Genomic DNA, 16,602 nt, shown 5'->3' on the forward strand with positions numbered 1-16,602 from the left:
GTTCAGGGTCTTTACTGGTGACAAAGATAGACCCTCCCGGAGTACTGGCTAGCGATTGGGGCCTGGTCAGTCCTTGAGCAGATGGGATCTCCCCTGGCCAGGCGGAGTTGTAGGCCTCCCCAACTAATTGTACTCTTCTGGCTACCTTGCTAGAGGCGGGTAAAAGTAGCCCACGTCCCTGAGTGTACCGTGTGGTGCTCACCCGTATGGCCGGTGACTCGGGGCCTTCTAGTGGCTTCCGCTCCACGACGGCGGTGCTGGTCCCACGCGTGTGACCGTGCCTTCGGGTTTCTTGGCCAGAGGACCTGAAATCCCCTGCCGATCGGTTTCTGCTGCTGGGTAAGGATTAGTCCCCACAGCCTCGGACTCCGGGTCCGGTGATAATTCTTCAATCAGGGCGAGCTCTACAGCTGCCAGCCCCTGATTCCTTGTAGCACTGCTCCCACTGAGCTCCTGATCTTTCTTTCCTATAGCTGCTCCTCTTCTTAACTCTCTAACCCTGCCTCAGCCCCAGTTTTATATAGGGGAAGTTCTTCCCCTCCCAGGACTGGGCAGGAGGTGTGGCATGCATAGGATTCCTGACCAAGAGACCTCCCACCTGCTCTCAGACATAATATTGCTATTACTGTGGAAACCAGATCCCTGGGGTGCCACACAAACAGCAGCCTCCATTTATAGGCTGTTAACCACACACAGAGGAGAGGTATGTGAGTTACTGGACCCTCCCATTCTCTCCTAGCTACCCGTACCCCGGCTCTCAGATGCAACAATCAGTCCTCTTAGTGCTTGTGTGCACTAGAGAAAATACACCGGGTTACATCACAGAGACCAGCCATCTCTGTGATACATACCTCCCATCGACTACACGACCATTAGCCACCTTACTACTGTTATACTTTATATTTTAATAAAAATTACAGTTTAAAAAAAAAATGCTCGCCACCCGGGCGTAGAACGGGTTCAATAGCTAGTCATATATATGTTTGGAGATGCATTTTCTTAAAGTCCTAGTAGTGCATCCAACGTACTGTACCATACATTTTTCACGAGTGATAACATATACCACATATGTACTACTGCAATTTATAAAATCATGAATTAAATATTCCTTTCGATCTGTAGTAGAAGCACATTATTGGTATTATGCATATACAATTTTGAAATTGAATTATATTATTATGGATTCCCCTCAATGTGGTGAGGAAGATATTTTCAACCCTGACAATCAAGCGAGATTAAAAAAAAGCTGCAGACATTTTTTCTATACCAAACAAAGATAACATTACTGATCAACATTATATAAAAGAGCCTTTGAAAAATTTGGAAAAACTCATGATGCATAAATTAAAAATCTGGTGGGACTCAACATTACAGACTTATATTGATACCAAGAAGACTGAGAATAAAAAAACTACCAACCTCAATGTATAATGAAGATTGTATCAAAGAATAGGATGGCATCCTTTCAGATTGTTCTATAAAATTAGTGAATCTTATAATTAAAAATGAGAAACTAAAAATGTAATCTATTGAGAATAATATCAAGGAAATTGACGAAACTCTGATAACACATACAAAAATATTTCGTATATCAGCACAATGGTGATTTTAGCGATCTAAGGGTTAATGCAGTTGAAAAGGTCTTTCCTCCTTAAAGGGGAGGTGACAGAGTACAAATTCTGAGGCTTAGAGAAGCTTAATGGATTCTTAAATTAAACAGTAGAATTCCGAATGGAATGAATATTAAAACTAATTTACTGTATATATATTAGAAGTATAAAAAATATTAACTACTGTCTTTTGAGAATTATTCATTTGCCTTTGTGATTTGTCTACGTCACTTCCTATATCATTTGCTATTTAAACAACTTTTTGGCGCGCTAACACTATGCAATACTAAGAATAAGAATTGTTAGTTCGAAACGCATCAATGTGCATGCCTCTGAAACAGCACTATTTTTTTTAAACATTATGAATTTTTAAACTATTTCCTCAATAAATTGTTGTTTTTAAATTTACCTTGAATTTCCCCGGACTTCTGTGCTGGACGCACCTCATTACCTTCTGTGTTTCTCCTTGTTGCCGACACAAGATTACAGCCTGTGCACTACCGGAGGACTTTAAAAGGAATAGTGAGTGAGGTGGATATGTAATATTTTCCTTGTGTTCTGTAGATGAGTCCTGTATACAGCTGAATCTCAGCGTAAAAAAATTACAAGCTGAGATGTGGCCTGCTGTATAGTTCACGGTAGTAATAGAAGAAGTTACATTTTTCTGTGGATTAGGCCTGGATACAGTAGAATATATGTGCAAAAAAAATTACAAGCTCAGATGTGGCCTGCTGTATGTATCACGGTAGTAACAGTAGAAATTTGATTTTTTATTTGTGGACGAGCCCTGTATACAGCTGAATCTCAGCACAAACAAATTACAAGCTGAGATGTGGCCTGCTGTATGTATCACGGTAGTAACAGAAGAATTAGATTTGTGTTAGTATTAATAGAAGTAAATATAAAGTACATAAACAGAGTGAGGCCATAACCCCACTATAAGTATTTGGTCAGTATTTTTTCTCAGGAGTGGGAGCCAAAACCAGGAGGGGTGTTAAATGCAGAATTGGTACAATTGTTTCTATTAGGCTATGTGCGCACTTTCAGGATTCGAGTGCAGAAAATTCCTTAAGGTTTCTCATCTCTTGGCAGGCAAAATGCTGCAGAAAAAAATGCACGTTTTGCCGTGATTTTGACCATTTTTTATGCGTTTTGTACATCAAAGAATGCTTTTTGGAGCTAAATAAACATATTAGCCAAAAATGTTACCTGGCTATTAACATCCCACAGCTGTTTGGTTATCCTTTACTGGCTAGATTACAGGGGGACTCCAGAAAAAAATTGACGTAGGGTTCACCTATAAAATCTATCCAGCTAAACAAACAGCTGCGGGCTGATATTAATAGCCAGGGAAGAGGCCATGGATCCTGGACCCCTCCGCCACTAATAATATGAGCTCTCAGCAGTCCCAGAAATGGCACATCAACAAGATGCGGCAAATCTGGTGCTTAGCTTCGCTCTTTGCACTGCCGTGTAGCGGTGGCTAGTGGGGAAATAAGCTTGGGGTCGCCGGTGGACATCGAGAGGACGGTGGACAGGTGAGAATAAGGTGTTTGCTATTTTAACCCCTTTACCCCCGAGGGTGGTTTGCACGTTAATGACCAGGCCAATTTTTACAATTCTGACCACTGTCACTTTATGAGGTAATTACTCTGGAACGCTTCAACGGATCCCCCTGATTCTGAGATTGTTTTTTCGTGACATATTGTACTTCATGATTGTGGTAAAATTTCTTCGATATCACTTGCGTTTATTTATGAAAAAAACAGAAATTTGGCAAAAATTTTGAAAAAAACTTAGCGATTTTCAAAATTTGAATTTTTATGCCCTTAAATCAGAGAGATATGTCACACAAAATAGTTAATAAATAACATTTCCCACAAGTTTACTTTACATCAGCACAATTTTGGAACCAATTTTTTTTTTTGTTAGGGAGCTATAAGGGTTAAAAGTTGACCAGCGATTTCTCATTTTTCCAACAAAATTTACAAAACCATTTTTTTAGGGACTACATCACATTTGAAGTCACTTTGAGAGGTCTTTATGACAGAAAATACCCAAAGTGACACCATTCTAAAAACTGCACCCCTCAAGGTGCTCAAAACCACATTCAAGAACTTTATTAACCCTTCAGGTGCTTCACAGGAATTTTTGGAATGTGGAAGAAAAAAATGAACATTTAACTTTTTTCACAAAAATGTTACTTTAGACCCAATTTTTTTTATTTTCGCAGGGGTAACAGGAAAAAATGGACCCCAAAATTTGTTGTGCAATTTTCCCTGGGCACGCCGATATCCCATATGTGGGGAAAAAACACTGTTTGGGCGCACGGCAGGGCTCGGAAGGGAAGGAGCGCCATATGACTTTTTGATTGTAAAATTTGCTTGAATAATTAGCGGACACCATGTTGCGTTTGGAGAGCCCCTGTGTGCCTAAACATTGGAGCTACCCCACAAGTGACCCCATTTTGGAAACTAGACCCCCCAAGGCACCTATCTAGATGCATAGTGAGCACTTGGAACCCCCAGGTGCTTCACAAATTGATTCGTAAAAATGAAAAAGTGGAAAAAAAAACACTTTTTCATTTTTACGGATTAATTTGAGCCGATTTTCCATTCAATTTGTTAGCGGACACCATGTCGCGTTTGGAGAGCCCCTGTGTGCCTAAACATTGGAGCTCCCCCCACAAGTTGTGTATGTGGTGCGTGTGTGTCAGTACTTTATTTAGAGTGTGTGTGTGTCAGTGTGCTTGGTGTGAACTTTTTTTTTCTGAAAAAAAAAGAAAAAAAGGAACTACCGTAGGTGGTGCAAACAGTGAGCACGAGTGCGGATCGGTGAACTATGTCACCAATCAACTCTCTGCAGTGGCTGGGTTTGTGCGCAGATGTGGTGCAAAGGTGGGGGGGGAGAATTGACAGGGACAAGAAAAAGTCCTGAAAAGCAGCGAGCACGGACGTTGATCAGTGACGTAGACACTGCTCAGCGCTCGGCCGCTGCAGGATGCACGAAAAAAAAAAAAAAACCTCTGGGGGAGGAGGATTGGGGGTAAAAGGAGGGGGGGGGAGGAGGAGGGGAGGAGAGGGGTGGATGAGGGGAGAACAGAGATGGACTTACCAAAGTCTTCTCTGTTCTTCTTTCAGCAGGATCAGCAGCATGTTCTGGAAGAGGCTCTGGAGCAGGATCCGCAGCAGCAGGATAAGGAGCTGGAGACCCAGGACCCTGGAGACAGCAGCAGGATGCCGGAGCATGAGATCCAGGACCCTGGAGACCGCAGCAGGACGCAGGAGATCCAGGACCCTGGAGACCGCAGCAGGATGCCGGAGCAGCAGCAGCGACTGGAGCAGGTAGGAGAAAGGTCTTGTAGTGTAACAGAAGATTCTGTGGCACTACAAGGCCCAGCACAGTGCAGATCAGACGTGACTGCTCTTTAGAAATCCTCACTAGTGTGAGGATCTGCAGGGTGGTCACAGGGGGGTGACAGGGTGGTGACAGGCAGGTCACAGGCCGGTCATCACCCGGTCACCTCCCGGTCAGGTACTCTGATTGGTGCGATCGATGATGACATCGATCGCACCAATCAGAGATGGCTGGGGCCTGGGCACGCACCACAGGGGGTCACAGGGAGGTGACAGGCAGGTCACAAGCCGGTCACCGCCCTGTGACCTGTGTTCAGGTACTCTGATTGGAGCGATCGATGTCATTGTTCAGAATTGAACAACCAATCACAGGGATCGTGGGTGTGAAGGAGCGGCGACACCCCCCGAGATGCCGGTGCCATCTACCCTAAGGTAAGATGGCACCGGAATTTTAATGCTATTACCGCGACTTTGGTCACAGTGCCGCAATAAAGATAGGGCGTAAAAATACGTATCTGGTCCATAAGTCCCAGGGCACAGATAAGTATTAATACGCCCTATGTCGTAAAGGGGTTAATTTAAGTATATAGATAATAGCCGCAGTTAAGGTAATTTGCAAAAGTGGAACGGTTTATTCAGATATTTACATTTACCACACCGTTGAAAACAAAATAAAAAAGGAGCTTAAAGCGATATGTCATGACGTTTCGACCAGAAGCGGTCTTTTTCAAACATCGCTACAAGAGAAATATAGAGACATTAATCACATATAAAAAATGTGCTATACAATATATTACATGGGATTCAATATTAACATATTTATACAGATGGACATGATTCTAAGAGAGTTAATCCAGCAAGCATATATGAAAGAGGGTAGAATCAGAGGGGAGGTATGCCCTGAAAATCCCTGAAGGAACGTGTAATAAGATTTGTGAGTTACAGACCTAAATTGGCTCCAAAATGGTGGTCTGTGTGTCATGAAGGGCAGATACTCCCTTCTGCTTGCAAAAAAGCCTTGAATAATTGGCATGTTTAAATAACCTTGTTCCTGCAGAAAGGGCACAAGTGCCCAAGATGGCAAGATGGAGGGGGCTGTGGGTACTTGTTGCCTATCTTAGCGGTGGTGTTACAGACCTAGGGTGGCTCCAAATATAGGGGTCAGTGTGTACTGAAGGGCAGGTACTTCCTTCTGCTTGCAGAAGCCTGTAAGTGATTGGCATGTTTTAGATAAATTTGTTCCTGCAGGAACAGAACAAATGCCCAAGATGTGGGTGCCTGTTGTCGACCTTAGCGGTGGTATGGGGGTCCCATGTCCATGACTGTTCCTATGGCTGTGAAGTTACATTGGTGGCAGCGGTGTTTATGAGTGCTCTGGAGAAGTTGCATTTCCGGTGTGCGTGCATCGGAAGTGTAGCGTCTAGTGGAAGCATGGAATGCAAGTCTCAGACAGAGGCTTTGCTGCGTTATGGGACTGGCGCCTGCGCACTGAGCTTAGTGCGCTCCAATATTGGGCGGTAACTAGGGGCTGGATACAAGCCCTGCGATCTAGTGATGGGCAGTCCGGCTCTTTTTGGTGATCTGGCTCACTCGGCTCCGCTCACCTAAAGATCCAGCTCTTTTTGGCTCAAAAAAAGGCTCTTCTTGCAAATAATACTAATTTTCTCACTGTTATAACTCCAGTCCTTTGACTGTAAAGCCAGAACCTCATTACACACCTGTATAGGCATCTATTGAAGCAGTACAGATTGCTTTTTGCCCTGTCCCCAGAGTGTCAGCTCCTGTACAGACTGCTCACTCCTGGGTATTGCTGACCTGTGTTACTGTCTAGTATCTGATATTGCTTGTAAATGTCCTTTCTGCATCAGTCAGTGCTGTGACATCTGCTAGCACTGGAGAAGATTCTGATTCTGAGGGTATGTGCCCACGTAGCGTTTTTCAAGCGTATATGCTGCAGAATTTCCGCAGCGTAAACGCTTGTGAAACACTAGGTAATCCGCCCCCCATGGTCCCCAAGAGGATTCCGCAAGTTCAATGCCCATGCTGCGGATTTTCCCGCAGCGTTTTTGATGCGTGGAAAAATCCGCAGCATGTCCATTAATTTTGCGTTTCCGCAAGCGGAATTGCCTTTGCAATGCAATAAAAAACGCAAGGCAATTCCGCATGTGGAAATCGCGCGACAAATGCGTGCGGAATTCCGCATGCGTTTATCCGGGAGAGGACATGCAGAAATGAAGCAGAAATTTTCTGCTTCATTTCCGCAACGTGGGCACATAGCCTTAAGAATAAGTGCTTGGAGACGCATTAGGGTATGTGCACATGGTCGGTATTGGCAGCACTTTGAATGCAGTATACTTTATGCTGCGCCCAAAGCGCTGCACGCAGGTGAATCCGCATGTGTTCATTGAACCATGCGGATTCACTGCATCCTAAACATTACAGTGATCTAATTTCTCTTGCGGAGTCGCTAGTCTCCGCAAGAGAAATAGACATGCTGCGGTCTGTGAAGACGTGCCACATGTACGTGTCCGTGGGTAATCCGCAGATGCACGGAGTCGCATAGTGGGCATGGGATTTTCTATGCTCTAATATCTGGCCGCTGCGGTTTGCACTGCGTCCAATCCACAGCGATTGCTGATCGTGTGCACATACCCTTACAGGCTCTTACAGACTAACTATGATCTGTGCACCACACACGCAGTGTTAGGTCAGTTTCACATATCCTGATATTTCCGGTACTGGAAAAAACAGGACCGGAGATATCCGTGTGTACTTGTGTGGCAGCCGTGCTGCATCAGTTAGCGCTGTTCCCAAGTTTTGGGTGCTGAATGCTGCCCTCATCATTGTCCCCTGCCGGTACTGAAATCAGCACACGCAAGGGACAATGAGTGTTGAGTAGTATTCTGCTCCTGCTGTGTCCTGGTGTAAAAATAAGAATAAAATAAAAAAAATCATTATACTCACCTGTCCAAAGATGTCCCCCACTGTAACCCATCTGACCGTTCACGCTGAGGAGCCAGGGAGAATGACTTCTGCAGCACTGATGCTGTGCTCAGTGAGCGGTGTCCTGTCACTCACTGAGCACAGCGGAGGTTCGGGGCTCGCTCACTGGAGTGAGTCATTCTCTCCGGCTCCTCGGCTTGAACGGTCAGATGGGTTACAGTGGGGGACATCTTCGGGCAGGTGAGTATAATAATTTTTTTATTTTATTCTTACACCAGGACACAGCTGGAGTAGAATACTACTCATCATTGTCCCTTGCTGGTGCTGATCACAGCGCCGGCAGGGGACAATGATGAGGGCAGTGTTCAGCACCTGGCGCTAGGGAACAGCGCTAACTGTACACTGATTCCCAGGCACAACCATGTGTCATCAGTACGGGATGTTTTGTGGCCCGTGCAGTGTGTAAAAAACTGACATGTCAGCGTCTTTTGCCCACGGACACACGGTCTGTGGAAACACACTGTCATGTGCGCAGACCCATTCAAGCAGCAAAATAAAAAACTGCAGGAGTGGAGCTTTAACTACACTATCTAACAGCTTTTTTATTTTTCTGCTTCCTTTTGATCACGCTTCATTTGAGAATCCCATTGTCTAATGGGATGCTCAAATGGTGATCATCAGATAAAAATTGGAATCATTCCCACCTTTACCCTAGTGAACAATAAAGAAGTGTTCAAAAAAATAAAATCACATTTGGTATCAAAGTGTCCACAAAAGTACAATCTCTAAAAACTACAAGGGCTCGCTGACACACGAGCGAATAAATCGGACAAGTGCAATACGATAAAAAAATAGGATTGTACTTGAGCAGTGTAACACTATGGGGCAGTGTAACACTATGGGGCAGTGCACTCAAATGTCACATGTGTGCAGTGCAATTCCCACGGACACCGGCAATGAAGGAGATGGAGAAATTACTTTCTCCGTCTCCTCCACAGCTGTGTTGCAATTCTGTCATGTGAGAGGATCGGAGCACAAAGCACTGATACTCGGATCGCACTCGCAGCAGAGCAGGAGCCGAGTGTCATTAGCAGATCGCATCCCATGCTCTATGCTCGTGTGTTTTGTTTTTTTTTTATTGCACATTTTTTACTAAACCGTATAAAATGGAGTATCACTGGTTCCAAAAAAAAGGAAGGAGGGAGGGAAAGACGAAAGCACAGAAATTAAAAAGAAAAAAAATAACATTAATATTGTAATAACATAGCCCAGTGCTTATGGGGTTAAATGCTCGGCCATATCAGGTAGGGCCGTGTGACACTCAGTGCTGCTTGTTATACTCTATTTTCTATATATACCTCCATTTATTCCCCTGAGTTGCTGCCTCCTCTCCTGTCGCACATCCACCCCCTGTCCTGTCTGACGATGAAATAATAGAAGTGTCACACTGCTGTCAGTGACTCCAGTCTCCTGTACTTTATATATTATGCCAGGCATTGCCAGCGATGTCAGCAAACTTACTTCAGTACCTTAATGATGTCACTGACCATGTGTGCAGTAAGCAGCCAATCACAATCAGAGTAAGCGTTCATTAGGGAGGAGCCCAGTCACAGGTATTGTCAATCATCCCACATGGTCACACTCCCTGCTCTCCTGCGTCTCCTCCTAGCCCCCAGTCATGCCTGAATAAGCCAGCAGCCGGAAAAAAAAAATTTGGCTCAGTTCTCAGTGATGAGCTGGCCCCCCATCATTCACATCAAAGAGCCAGTTCTACGTCTCGGATCGTTCATGAAGGACACATCACTAAAACACGGCTCTGAGTCTCCTCCTCGACTCCTCCCAGCCCACAGTCAGGCTGGAAGAAGCTAAGCTGAAAAGCAATTAAAGCAGGGAAAAAAAATCTGGCTCTGTGGCTCAGCTCCCAGTGGTGAGCCGACTCCCGTCATTCACATAAAAGAGCCGGCTCTTTGTCTGGGATCGTTCACGAACGACACATCACTACTAGTGATGGGCAGTCCGGCTTTTTGGTGATCCGGCTCATTCGGCTCCCGTCATTCACATCAATGAGCCGGCTCTTTGTCTCGGATCGTTCGCGAACGACACATCACTACTAATGATGGGTAGTCCGGCTCTTTTTGGTGATCCGGCTCCGCTCACCAAAAAGAGCCGGCTCTTTTTGGCTCACTAAACGGCTCTTCTTGCAAATAATGTTGCTTTTCCCATGGTTATCACTCCAGTCATTTCACTTTAAAGCCTGTGCCCCATTATACTCCTGTACCGATGTCTAGTGAAGCATTAAAGACTGCTTTTTAGTATTGCCATTTTCTCAGATTGTAAGCTTCTGTGAACAGGAACTCACCCCTAGTCGGTATTGCTGACTTATGTTATTTTCTAATATCTGATATTTGTACATTTCATTTCTACATTAGTCAGTGCCGTGACATCTGCCAGTGTTGGAGAAGATTTGAATTCTTAAAAGTAAATACTTGGAGACCTGTTACAGGCTCTTACAGAGTAACTATGATATCTGCACCGCACACATACAGATTAGTATGTAAGAAAAGCTTATTAAATAGTAAAATTAGTTTATTTCAACGTGAAACAAAAATGTCTACATGCTACAAACTTTTCCTGCTGGTTGTGCACAGCACTACAATTCCCAGCAAGTCAAACAGAATATAGCTACAACACTGGTTACATACTAACTTTAGTTACAGTAATAATCATTGAGGTAGTATTGCATGTAGAACTGGTTTATAGAGGTGTCCACGACTTTAACATTGATAGCCTTAGGATCAATGTCTGTTCTGTGGTGACGCGAAACCTGGCACCCTTGCCGATCAGCTGTTCTGTGTTGGCGATGGCCAAAACTGACCAGTTACAGAGCTGCTGTCTACTGTATAGTGGCTGTGGTCAGGTATAACACATCTGCCTGCTATTCAAATCAATAAGAGGCCAATATGCAATACCTGGCCATGGCCACTATACAATAGACTTAGCAGCCGAGTAACTCAACAGTTGCAGTGACCGTCAACACAGAACAGCTGATTAGTGAATATGCTGATTGTTGCACCAACAATGATCATACATTGATCACCTATCCTAAGGCTAGGCTATCAATGTTAAATTTGTGGACAACCTCTTTAAAGGGACTCTGTCAGCAAAGAATGACTGTTCAAACCACCTGGTGGAACGCATCGTCACACTCTGTGACACGCAAGGTTCTGAGCATGCGCGCGCTCCGGCCAATCACGTTCGCTTCCTGAAGTTCGCTACGTCACTTCCTGTGACGTCACCGGAAGACGGGCGCTGCCGAGCACTCGGGCGATCAGGCATTGGTCATTCCCCTGTCCTTAAGCCCGCCCCCCTTCTAAATCTTCCTGCACGCCACTCTCCTCACCAGCAGACCTTTTACAAGCGGTGGATATCTCATTTGTCTGTCTGGAGAGGCATCTGCACAGTGCACCAGGTATGCAGGATTAACCAGGTAACTTCCACACCCCTTAGAATACCCTATTCTTACTCACCTTGTACATCATATCCACAGGACATCCCTCCAAGGACACTGCGTTCCTCATTCCTCCTTCCTCTCCCAATCTCAATAGCATCAGGGTACGTTACTACCTCCTTTGTTATGTCTATATACCATGACTGCTTACATACCATGTCTGATATGCTTTGTGATACCGTGAACCTTTGTCCATGTTAAATGTACATACATGCATAGGCACTCTGTTGATCCAATGTGATACTTCGCATTTTATTTCCAATTTTGACCCATGCATATTAATGAATCTATGTTATACTTTTCTCTTTACCTGCAGTACACTGACGAAGGTCTGTAAAAGGACCGAAACGTTTGATGTTGACTTCTATAATAAAAATTAACTAATAATCAGCTATTGGTGTGCCGAGATTTTACTACTAACTTCATGGTCTTGGATTCCTCTCGAGCACCCTGGTCCAGTTGTGCTGCGTGTTCTATCTTTAATTATTCAATCTCACAATGACAGCAGACATAATCCCCAAGCCTGGACAACCCCTTTAACCTCTAATTTGCAATGAATAAATAATTAACTGTCTATTGTACCTTTCTGCACTGATCTCCACAGTGACCTGTTCAAATGGCTCCAACACAGTGCATGTCTCCCTCACTACTTCCCATTCATCTTGATTTAGCGTGTCAATAGGTGCACAGATAATGGCCAGGGTTGAAATTACTGCATCTTTTGACTCCAGGATTCGTTTAAGCATGTAGTAAGTTGAATTCCATCGCGTCACACAATCTTGTTTCAGCCTCAACTCAGCCATACCCATCTGTCGTTGCGTAGATTTCAGTTTTTCCGTGGCTGTTGTAATTTTATGGAAGAATTCCACTATGGACTTTATTTTGTCCAGAGTCGGCTTCATAACAGTCAGGGCATCTCTCACTATCAGGTTGATTGTATGTGCAAGACATGGGTGGTGGGCCCAATTTAGAAGTTTAATAGCTTTCTTTATATTAGCTGCATTGTTGCTAACACAGGAAATAACTTTTCCTTCTATTTCCCATTCTTTTGCAACTCTTAGTAGTTCTCCTGCAAAGTTCTCTGCAGTGTGTCGTTCACTAAGCTCAAAACAGTCCAGAAGACAGGACACCATTTTGTTGTTTTCTATGAAATGGCATGTAAGAGAAATGAATGCGGAGGTGGTCCTGGATGTCCAGCAGTCGGTTGTCAGGCAAACTGCTGTAGCTCTTCTAACCCTCTCTTGCAGTTTGGCGCGCTCTCTGTCATATATTCTTGGAAGGATAGTTTGGGAGATTGTTTTCCTGCTTGGAATATTATACATGGGATTCAGAGAAAAAGTGTATCTTCTAAATCCCTTGTCCTCCACAATTGAAAATGGTTGGAAATCTTTGGCAATCATTGCAACCAATTCTTCATCAATTATAGCTTGCTTTAAAGGCGTCATGGATTTATGTACCATAAACTGAGTAATAGAGCTTTGTGTTGTTGCTACAGGTTGGGGATTAGGTAACACATGAAGAGTGGCTGATGCTGAAGCCCCTGATGCTGAAGCCGCTGATACTGTTCCTGAGGTAGAGGCACAGACTTCAGGTTTGGCAGCTGGCACAGTAATATGACCACTAGCTTGCTTTTTTTCATCTAGCTTAACTGTTGGATGCACAGTTTTCATATGCCTGTGAAGGTTGGTGGTAGACCCTGCTCGGTATGACAGTTTATTTTTACAAATATTACATTGAGCTTTTATGTTGCTGATTTGATGGAAATGAATCCAAATACTGCTTCTTTTTCGACTCTCTGACATTTCTTTATCGTATTCGTAGGCTAATTTTCTCTTCTCTCAGTCTATTCCAGCAGCCTTTTGTGTATTCTACTGCAAGAATAAGAATTCCCTAGTTATAACACAGCATTTTATTTATTTGTGATCTAAAGAGGTTGCCCACGGCTTTAAAGCCCCCGTCACACTAAGCGAGATCACAAGCGAGATCGCTGCTGAGTCACAAGTTTTGTGACGCAACAGCAACGTCAGCAGCGATCTCACTACATATGACACGTATCAGCGACCATGCCCCTGCTGTGAGATCGGTGGTCGTGTCAGCTGATAGCTCAGCTGTTCATTTGAAATAACCAGCGGGAAAGCCAGCAGTGAAAATACTTCACCGCCGGCTTCCCCGCTCACTGGTGCTGCGCTCCCCGCCTGATCACTATGCAGGTCGCTATGGGTCGCCGCATCGCTGCTGAGTCGTTGGTGAGATGTGACTGTTTAACATCTCACCAGCGACCACATAGCGACGCAGCAACGATCCCTGACAGGCAGTATTGTTGTCAGGATCGCTGTGGCGTCGCTATGTGTGACGGTACCCTAACACTGATGGGCTATTCTTATGATAGGTCATTAATTTCTGATTGCTGTGAGTGTGACACCAGACCGAACAGCTGATCTGTGTTGGCTGAAAATTCCCACTAAGGTTACTAAGATGTTCAGTCTACTGTATAGTAGCAGCGTACTGCACATTCGTTCCCTATTCAAATACAGTATATGGAGCAGCTCCATAACCCAACAGTTCTGGCTGCTGCAGAGACAGAACAGCTGTTCAGTACAGGTATCGTGTGTCAGAATCCCAGCCACTGATGACCTATTCCAAGGTTAGACCAATGTTAAAAGTCTTTGACAACCATATAAGGCCAGCAAATGATGTGGAGTTGACTCAGTAATTTTTTAGCCTAGTAGTATCTCTACCTTGCCACGGAGGTTGGGGGTTGCTGTGATCAGCACCAGCAGGGGACCATGATGAGAGTAGTAGTCTGTTCCCGCAGTGTCCAACTGTAAAAATAGAAAAATTAATATACTCACCTGTCCTAAATGTCCCACCACTGTAATCCTCCTGACCGCTCATGCAGTGAAGTCGGGTAGAATGACTCCTGCAGCGAGTGGGTCCTGGATCTCAGTGAGTGACAGGACACCATTCGCTGAGTGCAGCGGGCCCACTTGCTGCGAGAGTGATTTTCCCCGACTTCGCTGCATGAGCGGTCAGGATGATTACAGCGGGCGACATTTAGGACAGCTGAGTATAAGGATTTTCTTATTTTTACAGGTGTATACAGTGGGAGCAGAATACTACTCTCATCATTATCCCCTGTTGGTGCTGATCGCAGTGCCGGCAGGGAACCATGATGAGGGCAGCGTTCAGCACCCGGCGCTTAGGAATAGTGCTAACTGTCCACTGGTTCCCAGGCGCTGGCACGTGTCACATGGATGGCATCTGTGTGCGACATGTGTTTACACAGACCCATTGACTTGAATGGGTCTGTGTGATCCTTGCTGCTGGCCGAAAATGGACATGTCAGTGTGTGGAGCACATGGACACACGATCTGTGGAAACATGCTGACATGTACGCAGACCCATTCTTCTGAATGTGTGTCAGTGTCTGGTCTCCGGTACGTGTTGAAACTGTCACCACTTGTACTGGACACTCAACGTGTTAAAGAGCCTTTATAGAGAACTGTGATTTTTTTCTTAATTACCATCGTGTCCACAAAAATACGATCCATTTTATTCTAAAATTAACACGATCTGTAAAAACTATTTAAAAAAAAAATTACTGAATTTCAGAATTGTGTCATTGTGGTCACAATTCCACAAAAGAAATGCACTAAGAAGCAATCAAAGCATCAAAATATAAATAAAGATAAAGATATATATATATATAACCAGTGCCAGATGTTTTGGAAAATTGCAACTCAATTTTTTCACCCCAATAAAAATAAAAAAACCCACAAGCCCACACATTTTTTATTTTCCCGTTGGCAAGGCCAAAGTTACAGCTTTGAAGAAGGGGAGGGAAAAATGAAAGAGCAGAGATAACAAAAAAATAGCATTCCATGATTGCATACTGAAGGGGTTAAAAGGTTGGCCATGGCAGGTAGAGGCCATTGTGTTTCACTCAGTGCTGCTGACTTATTATATGGTTATTTTACATATACCTGTATCTGGCCTCAGATTTCTACTATTACATTCCCACTGTAGAGCAACAGTAACTACAGAAAACAATGACAGGTAGAAATCCTCCTCCTTTTATTTACCCAAGATCTGCCTCACCTCACTGTAGTGACTCTGCCTCATATACTGCAGCTGCCGACACCGTCACCCGCCACTATCTAATCTCCTGAATGCTGAAATAAACTGTGAAGTGAATTAACAGCTCAGGGACTCACCCTCCTGTTTATAGCCAAGCCATTAGGATCTGCGATCATGTGTGCAGTCACTGCACTAAGCAGCCAATCACAATAAATGGATGTGTTCAATTGTGCTCATGTGGGAGGAGCCAAGTCACAAAGCATTATGTGCTTGTAAACACGGCTCTGAGTCTCCTCCTCGACTCCTCCCAGTCCACAGTCAGGCTGGAAGAAGCTAAGCTGAAAACCAATTAAGCAGGGAAAAAAAATCTGGCTCTGTGGCTCAGCTCCCAGTGGTGAGCCGGCTCCCGTCATTCACATCAATGTCTCGGATCGTTCATGAAGGACACATCACTAGTGGCTTCCTGGTTTCCTGCTTTCCCCTGCAGACCTGTGTGGATCTCCTGTTACCTGCTCTCTGAGACTCTGCTGCATACACTTGTTACCAGCATTACTCCTTCTCCTGGCTACTGGTGCTTCTTCCTCAGAGACTCAGTCCTCACCTGCATTTTGCTAACACGTAAGCTGGTTTCTGCTCTGACTCACCTTCGTTAGATAGTTGCAGAGCACGGGACTGTGCTGCACTATCAGGGACTTCCTACCCAGGCCTCCCTGGATTACCGAATATATCGCATGGACTTATTTGCATATATATATACACAGTACAGACCAAAAGTTTGGACACACCTTCTCATTTAAAGATTTTTCTGAATTTTCATGGCTATGAAAATTGTACATTCACACTGAAGGCATCAAAACTATGAATTAACACATGTGGAATTATATACTTAACAAAAAAGTGTGAAACAACTGAAAATATGTCTTATATTCTAGGTTCTTCAAAGTAGCCACCTTTTGCTTTGATGACTGCTTTGCACACTCTTGGCATTCTCTTGATGAGCTTCAAGAGGTAGTCACCAGAAATAGTCTTCCAACAATCTTCAAGGAGTTCCCAGAGATGCTTAGCACTTGTTGGCCCTTTTGCCTTCACTCTGCGGTCCAGCTCACCC

At 44.3% G+C, this 16,602-nt stretch overlaps 1 long non-coding RNA gene across 1 annotated transcript in view; it reads right to left on the bottom strand.

Annotated features, from left to right (window-relative positions):
• LOC141265375 (uncharacterized) overlaps positions 1-15,690 on the bottom strand; it is a 129,352-nt gene extending 113,662 nt beyond the window's left edge. Inside the window, exon 1 of the long non-coding RNA XR_012320082.1 lies at positions 15,632-15,690. This is a non-coding gene — a long non-coding RNA (uncharacterized lncRNA). The remainder of the gene's footprint in view (positions 1-15,631) is intronic.
• Positions 15,691-16,602: the final 912 nt, after the last annotated feature.

This window comes from Phyllobates terribilis, unplaced genomic scaffold (assembly GCF_046119375.1).
Source record: "Phyllobates terribilis strain yellow unplaced genomic scaffold, ASM4611937v1 Scaffold_4__5_contigs__length_816908805, whole genome shotgun sequence".
Lineage (NCBI taxonomy): Eukaryota > Metazoa > Chordata > Amphibia > Anura > Dendrobatidae > Phyllobates > Phyllobates terribilis.